The sequence below is a fragment of the Pseudorca crassidens genome, chromosome 1, assembly GCF_039906515.1.
Source record: "Pseudorca crassidens isolate mPseCra1 chromosome 1, mPseCra1.hap1, whole genome shotgun sequence".
NCBI lineage: Eukaryota > Metazoa > Chordata > Mammalia > Artiodactyla > Delphinidae > Pseudorca > Pseudorca crassidens.
Window position 1 is genome coordinate 45,955,133 of NC_090296.1, and position 16,633 is coordinate 45,971,765.

At 41.5% G+C, this 16,633-nt stretch overlaps 1 long non-coding RNA gene across 1 annotated transcript in view; it reads left to right on the plus strand.

Annotated features, from left to right (window-relative positions):
* Positions 1-16,056, plus strand: part of LOC137223319 (uncharacterized) — a 74,558-nt gene extending 58,502 nt beyond the window's left edge. The window contains exon 3 of the long non-coding RNA XR_010942790.1: positions 15,946-16,056. This is a non-coding gene — a long non-coding RNA (uncharacterized lncRNA). The remainder of the gene's footprint in view (positions 1-15,945) is intronic.
* Positions 16,057-16,633: the final 577 nt, after the last annotated feature.

The following is a 16,633-nucleotide window of genomic DNA, read 5'->3' on the forward strand; positions in this document are numbered from 1 at the left end:
AAAAGATACTTGATACAATTTCAATTTTCTTAAATTTACCAAGGCTTGATTTGTGACCCACGATATGATCTATCCTGGAGAATGTTCCATGAGCACTTGAGAATACTGTGTATTCTGTTGTTTTCGGATGGAATGTCCTATAAATATCAATTAAGTCCATCTTGTTTAATATATCATTTAAAGCTTGTGTTTCCTTATTTATTTTCATTTTGGATGATCTGTCCATTGGTGAAAGTGGGGTGTTAAAGTCCCCTACTATGAATGTGTTAGTGTCAATTTCCCCTTTTATGGCTGTTAGTATTTGCCTTATGTATTGAGGTGCTCCTATGTTGGGTGCATAAATATTTACAATTGTTATATCTTCTTCTTGGATCGATCCCTTGATCATTATGTAGTGTCCTTCTTTGTCTCTTCTAATAGTCTTTATTTTAAAGTCTATTTTGTCTGATATGAGAATTGCTACTCCAGCTTTCTTTTGGTATCCATTTGCATGAAATACCTTTTTCCATCCCCTAACTTTCAGTCTGTATGTGTCTCTAGGTCTGAAGTGGGTCTCTTTTAGACAGCAAATATATGGGTCTTGTTTTCGTATCCATTCAGCCAATCTGTGTCTTTTGGTGGGAGCATTTAGTCCATTTACATTTAAGGTAATTATCGATATGTGTGTTCCCATTCCCATTTTCTTAATTGTTTTGGGTTCGTTATTGTAGGACTTTTCCTTCTTTTGTGTTTCTTGCCTAGAGAAGTTCCTTTAGCAGTTGTTGTAGAGCTGGTTTGGTGGTGCTGAACTCTCTCAGCTTTTGCTTGTCTGTAAAGGTTTCTCCATCAAATCTGAATGAGATCCTTGCTGGGTAGAGTAATCTTGGTTGCAGGTTTTTCTCCTTCAACACTTTCAATATGTCCTGCCACTCCCTTCTGGCTTGCAGAGTTTCTGCTGAAAGATCAGCTGTTAACCTTATGGGGATTCCCTTGTGTGTTATTTGTTGTTTTTCCCTTGCTGCTTTTAATATGCTTTCTTTGTATTTAATTTTTGATAGTTTGATTAATATGTGTCTTGGCATATTTCTCCTTGGATTTATCCTGTATGGGACTCTCTCTGCTTCCTGGACTTGATTAACTATTTCCTTTCCCATATTAGGGAAGTTTTCAACTATAATCTCTTCAAATATTTTCTCAGTCCCTTTCTTTTTCTCTTCTTCTTCTGCAACCCCTATAATTCGAATGTTGGTGCGTTTAATGTTGTCCCAGAGGTCTCTGAGACTGTCCTCAGTTCTTTTCATTCTTTTTTCTTTATTCTGCTCTGCAGTAGTTATTTCCACTATTTTATCTTCCAGGTCACTTATCCATTCTTCTGCCTCAGTTATTCTGCTATTGATCCCATCTACAGTATTTTTCATTTCATTTATTGTGTTGTTCATCATTGTTTGTTTCTTCTGTAGTTTTTCTAGGTCCTTGTTAACTGTTTCTTGCATTTTGTCTATTCTATTTCCAAGATTTTGGATCATCTTTACTACCATTATTCTGAATTCTTTTTCAGGTAGACTGCCTATTTCTTCTTCATTTGTTAGGTCTGGTGGGTTTTTACCTTGCTCCTTCATCTGCTGTGTGTTTCTCTGTCTTCTCATTTTGCTTATCTTACTGTGTTTGGGGTCTCCTTTTTGCAGGCTGAAGGTTCGTAGTTCCTGTTGTTTTTTGTGTCTGTCCCCAGTGGCTAAGGTTGGTTCAGTGGGTTGTGTAGGCTTCCTGGTGGAGGGTACTAGTGCCTGTGTTCTGGTGGATGAGGCTGGATCTTGTCTTTCTGGTGGGCAGGTCCATGTCTGGTGGTGTGTTTTGGGGTGTCTGTAGACTTATTATGATTTTGGGCAGCCTCTCTGCTAATGGGTGGGGTTGTGTTCCTGTCTTGCTAGTTGTTTGGCATAGGATGTCCAGCACTGTAGCTTGCTGGTCGTTGAGTGAAGCTGGGTGCTGGCGTTGAGATGGAGATCTCTGGGAGATTTTCGCCATTTGATATTATGTGCAGCTGGGAGGCCTCTTGTGGACCAGTGTCCTGAAGTTGGCTCTCCCACCTCAGAGGCACAGCACTAACTCCTGGCTGCAGCACCAAGAGCCTTTCATCCACACCGCTCCTTAATTTGGGATGATTCGTTGTCTATTCAGGTATTCCACAGATGCAGGGTACATCAAGTTGATTGTGGAGCTTTAATCCGCTGCTTCTGAGGCTGCTGGGAGAGATTTCCCTTTCTCCTCTTTGTTCTCACAGCTCCCAGGGGCTCAGCTTTGGATTTGGCCCCGCCTGTGCGTGTCGGTCGCCGGAGGGCGTCTGTTCTTTGCTCAGACAGGACGGGGTAAAGGAGCCGCTGATTCGGAGGCTCTGGCTCACTCAGGCCGGGGGTAGGGAGGGTCACAGAGTGCGGGGCGGGCCTGCGGCGGCAGAGGCCAGCGTGATGTTGCCAGCCTGAGGCGCGCCGTGCGTTCTCCCGGGGGAGTTGTCCCTGGATCCCGGGACCCTGGCAGTGGCGGGCTGCACAGGCTCCCCGGAAGGGGTGTCTGGATAGTGACCTGTGTTCGCACACAGGCTTCTTGGTGGCGGCAGCAGCGTCCTTAGCGTCTCATGTCTGTCTCTGGGGTCCGCACTTTTAGCCGCGGCTCGCGCCCGTCTCTGGGGTCCGCGCTTTTAGCCGCGGCTCGCGCCCATCTCTGGAGCTCTCTTAAACAGCGTTCTTAATCCCCTCTCCTCGCGCACCAGGAAACAAAGAGGGAAGAAAAAGTCTCTTGCCTCTTCGGCAGGTCCAGACTTTTCCCCGGACTCCCTCCCGGCCAGCCGTGGCGCACTATCTCCTGCAGGCTGTGTTCACGCTGCCAACCCCAGTCCTCTCCCGGTGCTCTGACCGAAGCCAGAGCCTCAGCTCCCAGTTCCGCCCGCCCCAGCGGGCGAGCAGACAAGCCTCTCGGCTGGTGAGTGCCGGTCGGCCCAGATGCTCTGCGCTGGAATCTCGCCGCTTTGCCCTCCGCACCCCTGTTGCTGTGCTCTCCTCCGCGGCTCCGAAGCTCCCCCACTCCGCCACTCGCAGTCCTTGCCCGCGAAGGGGCTTCCTAGTGTGTGGACACTTTTCCTCCTTCACAGATCCCTCCCGCTGGTGCAGGACCCGTCCCTATCCTTTTGTCTCTGTTTATTTTTTTCTTTTGCCCTAACCAGGTATGTGGGGGGGTTCCTTGCCTTTTGGGAGGTCTGAGGTCTTCTGCCAGCGTTCAGTAGGTGCTCCGTAGGAGTTGTTCCACGCGTAGATGTATTTCTGGTGTATCTGTGGGGAGGAAGGTGGTCTCCGCGTCTTACTCTTCCGCCATCTTCCCGGAAGTGCCTATATACATAATTAACTACATAACTGATTACACTTGCTTGAATATACACTTGATTAGTTTAGTGCTCCTTGAGTACAAGTTTCCAAGCAATAGTATATTTGGTGAATTGAAACAGAAATAGATAATGATAAGAAATTTACTGACAGCTAAATTAAAATAAAATTTTGAAAACATCTTCATATAATTCAAAACTATATTCATAGAAGTAATTCTTTTGTATATATCATGCAAAACATGCCAAGTAATAATGCTGTCAGAATTATTTCTCACAGGCAAATACTGAAAGCTAGTGGCTCTTAACCAAAACTTGAAGCTGAAAGAAGCCTTGCACAGTATCTAGTTCAGCTCATCATGTTAAAGATGAAGGAACTGAAACCCAGAAAGGATTATTGATGAGTTCACAATTATTTCTTTATTATTAATAAGATACTATTATAATCCACCCCTCTATCCTTAGTGCTTTTAAGTATCTTCTTAATCAACTGCTGAAATAAAGAAGAGGAGAAATGAACTCTAGAGACCAAACCAATCTCAGAACTATGAGTGAATTTCTCTTTACCATTAAAAAGTATTTAATACAACATTCTTTTCACAACACGTTTTTATCTCTGCCTGGCACATAGTAGATTCTCAATATTATTTGAATGAGTGAATTCTTCCAGGGTAAAGAAAAAAAGCAAAGAAAATCAGACTTGTCCAGCGTATGGTTCATTGTAGAAAGGTCTTTCATTCCACCTCCACTGATCAGCTTCCCTTATCCCTCAAGTCTCAGTCTAAATGTCACTTCTTTAGGGAAGGAAAGCCTTTACTGCCCCCCCCCCCATCTCTAAGCACAAAACTAGGGTAATTGCATTTGTACTTATTCTGCACAGCCTTGGTCAGAATTTCATCTTTAATTATGTACGTATATATGTATTTAATGTGTCTCTTTCCCACTACATCAAAAGTTTCTTATCAGAGGTTTTGTCTGTCTTCACCACTATATCTCTAATACATCACACTAGCATTGCCCCACAACAAGCTCTCTCCAAACATGTTTTGACTATGCGGATAAATAAATGAGCAAATGAACAGACAACCCTGTGGCAAAATCACATTTGGCTTAGCAGACCTACAGAAGAATATATAATTTGTCTTTCCTTGAGTTGTTTAAAATGAGACAGGAAAGGAAATAAAGAAAACAATCATAACAGACATCTGAAAGTCAGAGTTCCAGATCAGAGGCAAATAGAGACAAAATTGTAGCAAGAAAATAAAATGGTTCTAAAGAAACATACTTAGGAAAAAAATGGCTCTGACCCGACATTTAAAAATATACCCACGTTTCCCACGATAAACAGGAGCAGTTTACCTCTGAAGCAAGGCCAGCAATGCTGGGGCAGGAGTAGTATCTCACAGGTGAACATCACTGAATTAATGAAAAGATAGTCTTAAGTGTGCTTTTCTTCATCCTTCTGTGTCGGCAACTGTTATGTAAAGGTCAAGATGTGAGGCAAGGAAAGTCTTACCACAGTTTTTAAATGAGAGTCAAAAGCCTTAAGGCAAACTGTTTTTGAAAAACCTCCATGGCTACTCAGTTGACTTATTGGACAACCAACAAAAATGAACTCAAGCTCGTGGCTGTGTCCATCATAATGAGTGAGGCAAGAAATAAGAACCAGCTTTTCAAAATGAAGTCAAAAGCTTCAAAAGCAAAAAGGAGATCTAAACCAAAATGTAAAGGCTGTTACGTTAAACACAGGAAAAAAAAACCTGCCTATAATTTCGTGAACTACAAAAATAAAAAAAAAAGGAAGTGGCATACAATGGTTTATATACACTGTTTAAAACACATCTTGCAACTGGAAAAATCAAGTTCCAGAGAGGAAACACATACCATGTGAAGCTTTTATCATCAAAGCCAAAGCAGGTTCATTATACAAGGATTCTAGACACGAGGATCAAAGACAGAATCTCCAAAGCAGCAAGGTTTAGGGGACTCCTTATGTCATCAACATGAATATATCAGAGGAGACATGAAAAAAATGAATATGACAGTGATAACCTACTGAGGAATGTGATATAATGGAGAAAGTTTGGCCGTCAATGCTCAAGGTGCTTGCTATAGTGAAATGAAGAAGAGAAAGAAAAACAAAAACAAAACACCTAATGGCAACGCAAAACAAAGCAGAATGTAGATGAATAGTCACTATGACTATATTCTAGTTTGTATGATACGTCTAGGGCTTCTGGCTTAAATTGTATGAAACCCTTTGAATAAAGATCTCCTTTTTTTTTTTAACTGATGGAAATAGTATGTTTTAAAATTTTTTTTATTTTTTGTGTTTTTTTAAATTGGAGTATAGTTGCTTTACAATGTGGTGTTAGTTTCTGCTGTACAGCAAAGGGAATCAGCCATTTGTATACACATATCCCCTCTTTTTTGGATTTCCTTCCCATTTAGGTCACCACAGAGCACTGAGTAGAAACCCATTGAGTAAAGATCTTCTTACCAAGTCCAAGCTCGCTGCACTTGCCCAGAACTGCTTGCTGCACAACAAGCCAATAAATTGAGAGACAAGGTGTTAGGGCAAGGAATAGTGACTTTATTCAGAAAGCCCACAGGCCAAAAAGATGGTGGACTAGTGTCCCAAAGAACCATCTTACCTGAGTTAGAATTCAAGCTTGTTTTAATCTAAAAGGGGAGGGGATGTGGTTTTGTTGTTGCAAACTTCTTGGTGTCAGAATCTTTTGTTCTTGCTGCTGTCCACGTAGGTCAGGTCATGATGTTCCTGTAAACCTCCAACAAGACAAATGCTATTCTCTGATCTACAACTTTTTCTCTCTGTGTGAATGGAAAAGTGTTATACATTTAAAAGTCAGAGCCTAGAGAATGGTCTATCCTGTACATTTCAGGCTATAGGCAAAATTCTTAACTTGTAGCAAAAGCAATAGAATACAAAGGTTAAAGTAAAAGAAACAGATCAAATACTTAGAATACTGAGTTAGATCAATACTTTATGAAGAACATAAAGATATGTTCTTCTCTATTACAGTCTTGATTCAGAAACATTTCATCTTCATCATAGTTGAGAGTTTATTTGTGTGTGTTCTTTCAAAAGCTTTGTAAGCCATCAAACATCTGCTGACACACTATAGATAGCCCCAAAAATAATCTTTTAAAAAGGTAATTTACCTTTTCTTAAGATTCAAACTGAGAATCCCCACCCCTAACACTTTGATTCAGAGAACAGAATGGTATCCAAAGGCAAACCAGTAGTTTCATTAGGAGAAATTGTTTGAGAATTTTAAATGCTAAGGCTGGAACAGTAGTGCTTTAGACCAGTGCTGCTCAAACTACCTGTGATGAGGGACCAAGTTTTTGTCTAATCTGTTGCAGACCAATAATTTTGTAAAACACAATAAAATTGGATTACTGTGCTAGAAAAATGAAATTAAAAAACAAAAACATACTAATCATGAGAGAAAAATTAGACAAATCTCAATTAAGGGACACTGAACAGCATATCTGACCAGTTCTCCTCAAAACTGTCAAGGCCATCAAAAACAGCCAAGAGGAATCTAAGGCATTGTGACAACTAAATGTACAATGGTGTCCTGGGTGGGATTCTGGAATAGACAAGGACATTAGCGAAAACTAAGAAAATCTGAGTATAGACTTTATTAATAATAATAATATATCAATATTGGTTCATTAATTGTAACAAAATTACTGTCTAAAAGGTTTCTAAATTCCCATTCTCAATTTCAGTACTTGTCTCATTATAGTCTGTTAACAAACAGCTCATGGACTGGCACTAGCCCACGGACCACGCTTCATGTAGCACTGGTCTAGGCAACTGCTTCCCAAATACCATGGTGAAATTTTCATTGGGCATACAGCCAATTAGAAAAATGAGGATAATGAATTGAGTTTTCCATAAAGCTAATTTGATGGAAAGGACCATCCTATATTCTGAGATTATCTCCTTTCCAAATATTTAGGGGTGTACGTGTTTGTGTATGTGTGTGAAACAACGGAGAGTAGATGCTAGTTGTCTTCTTTTGGATGCTTTTGCCTACAAATTATTGAAAAGTGACTAAACAATAAAGATATTTATCATTTTTCATACAAGAAGCTGGCACTTAAAGGGGTTCCAAGGAAAGTCATGTGCTGTGATTCCAACAAGGTTCCTTTCATCCTTGGACTGTGTCATCTGCTGTGTGTTGGCTTCTCCCCTTAAGCTGGCTTTCCTCATGGTCGCAAGATGGCTGCAACAGTTCCAGTTGTCCCATGAAGACAACAATGTCCAAAAAAGAAAGGCTGCCAGGGGTGATTTACCATGAAACTAAAGAAGCTTAAGCTTTAGAACCCTTCACTTTGACAGGCTCCTTACAAGGTCCTGGAGAGGACCCTAGCAATGCATTCACCTGGTCCTATATTTTTGTAAACTGTGAAAAAGCAAGACAATTTTTCACCTTTTTCCTTGAAAAGGGCCCCCAAATTGTACAAGCTTCAATCTCTACAACCTGAATCCTACCATGAAGAGCACTTTTTCTTCATGTATCTCTCTTTTTAAGAGTAAGAAAAACCTTTCCCAGAAATCCTGCATTATACCTCACTGGCTAAACCTAAGTCAATACTCACTCCTAAACAAATCATTGGCAAGGGAGTTGGGATTACATAATTGGCTTATACTGATCAACATTCACCCCTTGCTGCAGAAGGGGAGCCCAATTTTCCTGAATCCCCTGGCTGCTAGATACCTGAACAAAATTGGAATTCTACAAACAAGGAAGAAGAGCATGAGATTTTAATATCTTACCAATGGTGTCTGTCATAGAGAGGTTTTTTTCCCCTTAATTTTTATTTGCAAAACTAAAAGTTGGTGACACAATGTTGGTCCCCTAATTTTTAAAAAAAAAACTTTACTGGACAATAAAAATTATAAATCTGGGAACTTGTAGGCAAATCAATGAAAAGAATGAACACAATTAATAACTTTTAAAGGCTTAGGTCTGGTTACTTAGAAGTAGAGCCTGAGATGGGACTGGTGAGTCATTTATTGAGCAGTGCTCTCTGGAGAAGCCTGCAAGGGAGAAGGGTAACCGGATAGGCCAGGAGTAAAAGCTAAGCAAAACCATAGGTTCAGCTGGAGTCTAGCTTCACACGGATCCCATGGGGAGCTTTGGAATGTGTCTTGCATCACAGAGTTAGTCTCCCCTTGAGGCAAAGAGCTTTGTTCCCCACATCAATCAGTTACTGGTTGGCTGAGGGTAAGTGGCTAACAACCTCCCCGGCATCTCTGGATGAGCTAGTTCTCTCTGGACTAGAACAATTCTCTGGGGAAAGGTGCAGCTGTGAGTGGTTTGCCACCAACACGCACAGCAGCTGAAGGATGCGTTGGACAACCCAGTAAAGAGGATCTGGGTGGGGCTCCAACCATGTCTAATATATACCGTTTCATCAAGTGGTTTTCTGGTGATTAATTTCAGAGGGAAAAGTGATGGAACAGTTTTGTTCACATAAATACCTAGTATAGTGAACAGGCTGGACTCATCACTTATAATCATAAAGCAACTTAATTTTGCCTTTCACAATCCCTTCAGATTGATTAGATGGAGCTAGTCCTTCCTTTACCTCTGAATGACCTCAAGCAGTCTCACGCCTTTTCTGATCCCTTTTAGGAAACAAAAATCCTTACCATGACTTGACATCAGCAAACCACCTTTAGTTGAAGTGGAATGTCTAGGCTCTTACACTTGTCGTGCTTGCTAACCATGGTTGCTGACCCCCTAGGCAGAGAGAGGAGTGAGCAAGAGAAAGAAGTAAGGAAGCCAGGAAACTTCTCATATGAATGACCTTAAACGGCCTTGAAGACTTTGTCCTGGCAGGTGTTTCAAGCTGACTCTTTCCTTTTGTGGGTAACTTCCATGGTTTCTTCAGAGAAGTCCCAATCAGAGATCTTTCACTTGTAGCTTCCTTGATCTGAGCAATCATATCTCAGGTCTGTCTGGTCTGTCTGTCTCACTCCTTCTGTAGCCCATGGGAACCTGGTGATTTTTTTCAGAGTCTCTGCTAGGCCCTCATCACCCACACCCCCAGGAAACCCTATCAGACAGTATGTGTGGAGAGGTACCCTCACCTCTCTCTCACATCTAGGTCTTGGGAAACATTTAGGCAGTCTTAGCCGCACTAAAGTTTATTTGTATGTCAGCAGCTAGCCAGCCCACTCTCTGTTTCACTAGGCTTGAGCGAGGAGCACCTACCCACCAGCTCTACTCTTTGGTGGCACCCGGGGAATCCATATCATAGCTCTCTCCAATCCTTTCTCTCTCAACCCATCTGTGCTCTCAGTGTGGGTGAAGGATTTAAGAGCCACTTAACTCTGTGTGGTCCTCCATATTTCAATTTAAATGAATCAAAGTTGAGAATTCCCTGGCGGGCCAGTGGTTAGGACTCTGCACTTTCACTGCCGAGGGCGTGAGTTCAATCCCTAGTTGGGGAACTAAGATCCCACAAGCCACGTGGCGCAGCCAAAAAAATAAAAATAAATAAATGACTAAAAATTGCATAAAATTAAAAATTCAGTCATGCCAAGTGCTCGACAGCCACTTGATGGCTAGAGGTTAACATTTGGAAAGCGCAGATGCAGAACATCTCCATCATTGTAGACGGTTCTATTGATTCTTGAACACCTACTTCAAAGTCTCTGCATGGCGGTCTGTCTTAGAACTTTGGGTATCTGAAACATCATACCATAAAGCCTCAAGCAAAGCCTCATAAACGGTTGCACATACATTTAAAAATGTGAGATGTATTAATATAACTACATAGGATTTTCCCGCGAATCTCATTTCATGTGTGGTAATTATTACATTCTTAAAGTTGTAAAAATGTTACAAGGACTACTTCAATCCTTCAGATTATATTCAATTAATATGCTATAATTTATCTCAGAGAACATATTTTCATATCATTTAATAGTGTTTATATTTGCTGAGTTTGCACTTTTGAAATTACTCTCTGTAATATTTTATGTCCAAGGCAACAATAGTTTCAAAATGGTTCATTGAGGGAGTTCTTTGGTGGCCTAGTGGTTAAGATTCAGGGCTTTCACTGTCGTGGCCCGGGTTCAATCCCTGGTCGGGGAACTGAGATCCTGCAAGCCGCACAGTGTGGCTAAATAAATAAATAAAATAAAAATGGTTCATTGAAGTGTAAATATAGTCATGAAAATAATAATATAAATGCTATTATTGAGAACAACCAAATAAATGTAAAAAATGACCAGGAATCTAAAACAGAGAATGTGAGTCTAGTCATGCTGCGACAAGTGAATTGTGAGTATACTGATTTCCCACAAGTAACCAAATATAAAAAGTATAGACAGGAAATAAGATAAATCTTTGAAATTGAATGATAGTCATTCATCAGTTTATTCTCTAGTTCTCAGCATGTTGTCTCCTTCAAATTTTGTCAAATAGTAGCACTGTATCCTTTGTGCAATGTTCAAACAAAGCATCATGACCACTCATATGAACCAACCATCTGTCCTATTCCAAAACAAACAGAAAATAATGTTCTCCAATATGAAAACAATAAAATTTGCTGCTAGATTAAAACAATGCCTATGTTCATTCTTATGAGTCATTAAAAGTAGGTGCATGTCATGGCATTGCTGAACAATAGTTGCAAAGCAAATGACAAGAATCATATTCAGAGAGAAGACTGAAAAAGCTATTGGCAAATCCTTTAATGAATGACTCTATTGTAGACGCTACTAACAAAGGCACGCATGGTGGAAGAGCAGTTACTATCCGTTGTGGATACTAGTACTTCACAGAGGAGGAAATCGCTGATGAGAATTGGGGTACAAATCAGCCCTTGGCATATTGTGATATGATATGTGCATGAGAAGTTCTGGGTGACTTTTTGTTCTCCTTATCCCTGAAAACCCATGCTAATCATTCATTTGGTCAAAGTTCTGTGCGTCATAATCTTAACAGGACATAAGTGTGTTGAGATCGGCACTGGCAAAGCACCAGACAGGTATGTGACAAGAATGATATTTAAATAAAAGAGGCTGCGCCTGAATGCCAATTCACACTGTATTTTATTCAGAGAGAATAGTAGGCAGTTTTACACATACCCACGCACACACACACACACACACACACACACACACACACCCTGTTGTTTCTGTTTCTCTGGAGAACCTTGATTAATACAAGCCCCTTTGTGACCTCTGGGAAGGTAGACCCCCATGCCCTGTGGTATGGTATTTGTCCAGGTCCAGAAGTGACAGGAGGCACCAGAACTCCCAGGCACAGGGATGGTTGGCCTGGACGCAGGATCACAGCAAGGGGGGTGACCCAGCCCTCCCAGTGAGAGGTTGGTCTGACCCAGGGAGCAGAACCACGTGGGCTGCAGTGGAGTTGGGTGGCTTTGGTTGTGGCTAAGGTAGAATAAATAGCTAAGGGTTCAGGACGTGGCATCCAAGGAAATCTCAGGAGCATAAACTGTATCTGAAACTGACCTGAAGCTAACTTCAAGCACCAATTATCTAGATTTTTAATGATGAAGGTAAAACATCAGGATTTCTTCAGAAAACTGCATTGTGTACTATTGGCTCAATCACCAAGACCTTAAATTTTCACTAACTCCTGATGATTCTTCAGATATCTGGGAGATAAACCAAGGATGTATTATTCAGCCTATTTTAAATCACATTCAAAAGCTGCAACAGTGAATCAATCACTTCCAGAGTCTACTGTGACCAAAGAATGTATTAAGAATCCATTTACCTCACCTCCCCTAAATGAACGCGTTCAAACTTCAATGGTGGAGTGTGACATGCTACGGTTCTGGCATCTGATGGAGCCCTAAAATAGTTTTCTACTTCTGTATAACGGATAGCCCCCAACCTTAGTGGCCTAAAACAACAATAACCACATATTTGTTTACAATTCTGCAATTTGGACAGGCCTCAGCAGGGACAGCTTGTCTCTGAGCTGTTTGGTGTTGCCTGGGATGGCCTGACTAAGGGCTGGGCTGCAGGTTTCCCCACTATCAGAAAGCAAAGCGTTCCTATGAAACCTTTTGTAAGCCAAAACGGCATAAAGAAGAGAAGCAATTACCTTAGGACACATCTTGCTAAAGAATGCACAGACACAGTTCAAAGATATGGAGGCTCGATGCTGAGATGCTGAGTGTAGCTCCCAGGGGGAGAGCTTGGTCGTGCCCCACTTGCTGCTCGGCGTGCGTGCTACCTGTATAGGGCTGCTGCAGAATGAAGGCTGAACGCTAGTTTAACTTTTCACCTTTTTTGCTAAAAGCAAAATCCCCTTTGGATTTCTTTGGTTAGAGGAAACAAGTGAGTTCTAGGTGTACGTCTTTCGTAAAAGCGAAGTGACGTAAAGCGAAATTTTGAGAGGCAGGCAGGGGATCACTCTGAGAATGGTCTTATTCACATAGCTGGCAGTCGGTTCTGGCTGTCGGCTGGGAGCATGACTGGGGCTGTCTCTGGGACACCTAGGTTCTCCTCAACATGGCCGGCTTGAACATTCTTAGAGCGAAAAGGCTGCGTTCCAAACGGGCTTCCCTGGTGGCGCAGTGGTTGAGAGTCCGCCTGCTGATGCAGGGGACACGGGTTCGTGCCCCGGTCCGCGAAGATCCCACATGCCGCGGAGCGGCTAGGCCCGTGAGCCATGGCCGCTGAGCCTGCGCGTCCGGAGCCTGTGCTCCGCAGCGGGAGAGGCCACAACAGTGAGAGGCCCGCGTACTGCAAAGAAAAAAAAAAAAACACGGAGCATTTCGAAGGGGAAAACTATGTAGAAGATGGAGGAGATTTCACCTCTTAATGAGAGGAGTAGCAGAGGATTACTGCAAATGGCTGTGGGATGGGGGGGTGTTGATGTTTGTAAATTGGGGTCCACATCTATCCAACTAATAGCGAGAATTATCTGAAAGAAAAACCAACACTTGCCGCTATTAGCCACCTATCGTTGTGAGTTTGGGTTTTCTAACTGAGTTAGAATTAAACAGTAAGAAAAGAAACCAATGTGATCTATAACTCAAGTTATCCACTATGACCCTGGCTTGACAAAAATTGCATACAATCCTTAAAAATCTGAAATTATCATCATAAATTTTGAATATTACTTTTTACTAGTGAGGAATCTTTTAAAATTTTCACCTAAATTTTTCAGTTCACAAATATGCCAAACACTGATAAGGGGTCAAATGAGGCTGAAAGTGTAAGAAAAACTGCCTTATGCACATCTGTGAAAAAATCACAGAGAAAATGGTCTCATCTGACCTAAGATTTAAATATCAACTCACTGTTGAGGATCCTGAAAGCAAGAGACATTGCCATACTAACAGATAAGATATTTCACGAGGACTCGATACAGGATCCAGGAAGGCTATGAGTACATTAAAGGCAATTAGAGACACAAGCCATCATCACAATTATGTTCTCAGTTCATGCTCCCAGATATCTCACTGGGTATTTAAATATTAAAATCTAAAAACTTGCCCTTGGGGGCTTCCCTGGTGGCGCAGTGGTTAAGAATCCGCCCACCAATGCAGGGGACATGGGTTCGAGCTCTGGTCCGGGAAGATCCCACATGCCGCGGAGCAGCTAATCCCGTGCGCCACAACTACTGAGCCTGTGCTCTACAGCCTGCGAGCCACAACTACTGAGCCCACGCGCCACAACTACTGAAGCCCGTGTGCCTAGAGCCTGTGCTCCACAACACGAGAAGCCACTGCAATGAGAAGCCTGTGCACCGCAACGAGGAGTGGCCCCACTCTCTGCAACCAGAGAAAAGCCCGCGCGCAGCAAAGAAGACCCAACACAGCCAAAAATAAAGTTAATTAATTAAAAAAAAAACTTGCCCTTGGGACTTCTCTGGTGGTCCAGTGGTAAAGAATCCACCTTACAATGCAGGGGACGACACGGGTTCCATCTCTGGTCAGGGAACTAAGATCCCACATGCCCGGGGCAACTAAGCCCGCGTGCCACAGCTACTGAGCTCGCACACCTCAACTAGAGCCTGCATGCTGCAAACTACAGAGCCCACACACCCTGGAGCCTGCGCGCCACAACTAGAGAGAAGCCCGCACACCACAACGAAGAGCCTGCGTACCGCAACTAAGACCCAATGCAGCCAAAAATAAATAAATCTTAAAAAAAAAAAAAAATCTGCGCTTCCATTGCAGGGACCCTGGGTTCCATCCCTGGTTGGGGAACAATGATCCCCCATGCTGCATAGTGCAGCCAAAAATAAAATAAAATTAAAAATAAAAATAAATAAAAATGTGCCCTTCCCCTAAATGAGTAAGATCAATAGATAATCAATAGAGATTAGAATAAAAAATTTGAAGATCGATTTGTCTTGGCTTTGGGAATGGGAATTCTGATAATAATAATGATCAGCGTGCACATGTTTACTGAGTTCTAAGCATAATGCTAAGCACTTACTTTCATTCTAACCTTACTATTATTACTGTCTTAGATTCAGTCTGTTTGTGCTGCTTTAACAGAAATACCATAGAATGGGTAGGTTATAAACAACAAAAATTTAGTTCTCACAGTTCTGGAGCCTGGAAGTTTGAAATGAGGGTGCCAGCATGGTTGAGTTCTGGTGAAAGCCCTCTCTCTGGTGGCAGACTTCTAGTTACATCCTGAATGGAAGAGAGCAGAGAGAAGCAAGCTCTCTCGTGAGTCATGTAAGAACACTAATCCCATTCATGAGATTAGCTCCATCCTCATGACCTCATCTAATCCTAACTACCTCCCAATACCATCATGCTGGGGTATAAGGGTAGGGTTTCAACATATGACTATTAGGGGGACACAAACATTCATCCCTGCAAGGTAGGATCACTGTTCCCAGTTAACAGATGAGAAAACTGAGCAGAAAAATGTTGAGTAAATTGCCATGTTGAATAAATTGTGCTGATACTTGATAGTTTTATAGGTCCAAATTGAGTGTGTCTTACTCCAATCCATACCTTTAGCATAATGCCACACAGGAAAGGTTCTGTGGGCTGTTGGAAATAAAGAGCCTCCCCAAGAGGCTGGGAGTGATGCTTCCACTGGAAATAAAAGATAAACTCAGAGAAGGGAGAAAATAGACAAATCAACAAGAAGTCTGCAATTGTGATTCATAAACATCTAGGACAGAGTTCATTTATTTGATCATGAAAGAAAAAGACAGCCCCTGGGAGCCCAGCAAGAGCATCAGAGGGCACAGAAAGGATTAATGAGAGGAGTTTTCAGGCATCATAAATGGACAAATTTTCACAAGGTCCAAACTATGGCAGCATGCAGAACAGAGAGAGAAAAGGGCTGAATTATACTTTATGTCAATTAAATATATTCCTCTTAAACTCAGTGGTAAAGGTTGAGTTCCAGATTTCATATTCTTGGAATTTGGGGAGAGAAGGGATTACACCAACTCAGGCATATTATATAAGATTATTTAAGTGGAAAAACTGGGGCAAATTCGAACTGATATGGGTAATACAAGAAGAAGTTCTTCCATCTGTAATTCCCACGGAAGAGTTTGTGGACTTTGCAAACTCTCTGCTTGCAGATACTACAACACCATGGCCTCACAGATTGCTGGAAAGTGTACACCTCACAAAAGGGACGATTACTTCTATTAACATGGATGAATAAGAAGACTGAAAACAGGATTCTCTTGGGCTCTAAACACCTGAGGTAAGTTCAGTTATGTAAACCGAATCAGATAGAGCTTACAATAAACCCAAGAGTTACCCTGAACTGCTGGATTATTTAACGGAAGAATTAACAAAATGCTTTGCTGATTTTTCTAATAGTTACTACAACCTTCTGAAATTAATAATTTAATAAATCCCATAGAATGAATAAATGTGCTTTTTTATTCAATTCTCTAGAAGAGTTTGCATTGAATGTTTGTTAGAACTTGTCCTCAAAATTATCTGGAGCAGTTGTTTTCTTTATGAGAATCTCATTTGAAATTACCAATTCCATGTGTTTAAAGGAATACACAGTGTTGGGTTTGGAATTTTTGTTAATTTTGGTAAATTACTTTTTTACTAGGCATTTGTTCATTTATATTTATTTAAAAATGAGTTTTTCTCTTAACTTCTTTCTAATCGCTGCTGCCCCTTGTGTTATGTCCCAGTTATTTCCAGTATAGTGTTTTTGCACCCTTTCCCTTTTTTAAACTAATCTTCCAAAGGTATGTTAATTTTATTAGTCATTTCAAAGAACCAATTTTTTGCTTTTTGATTCTT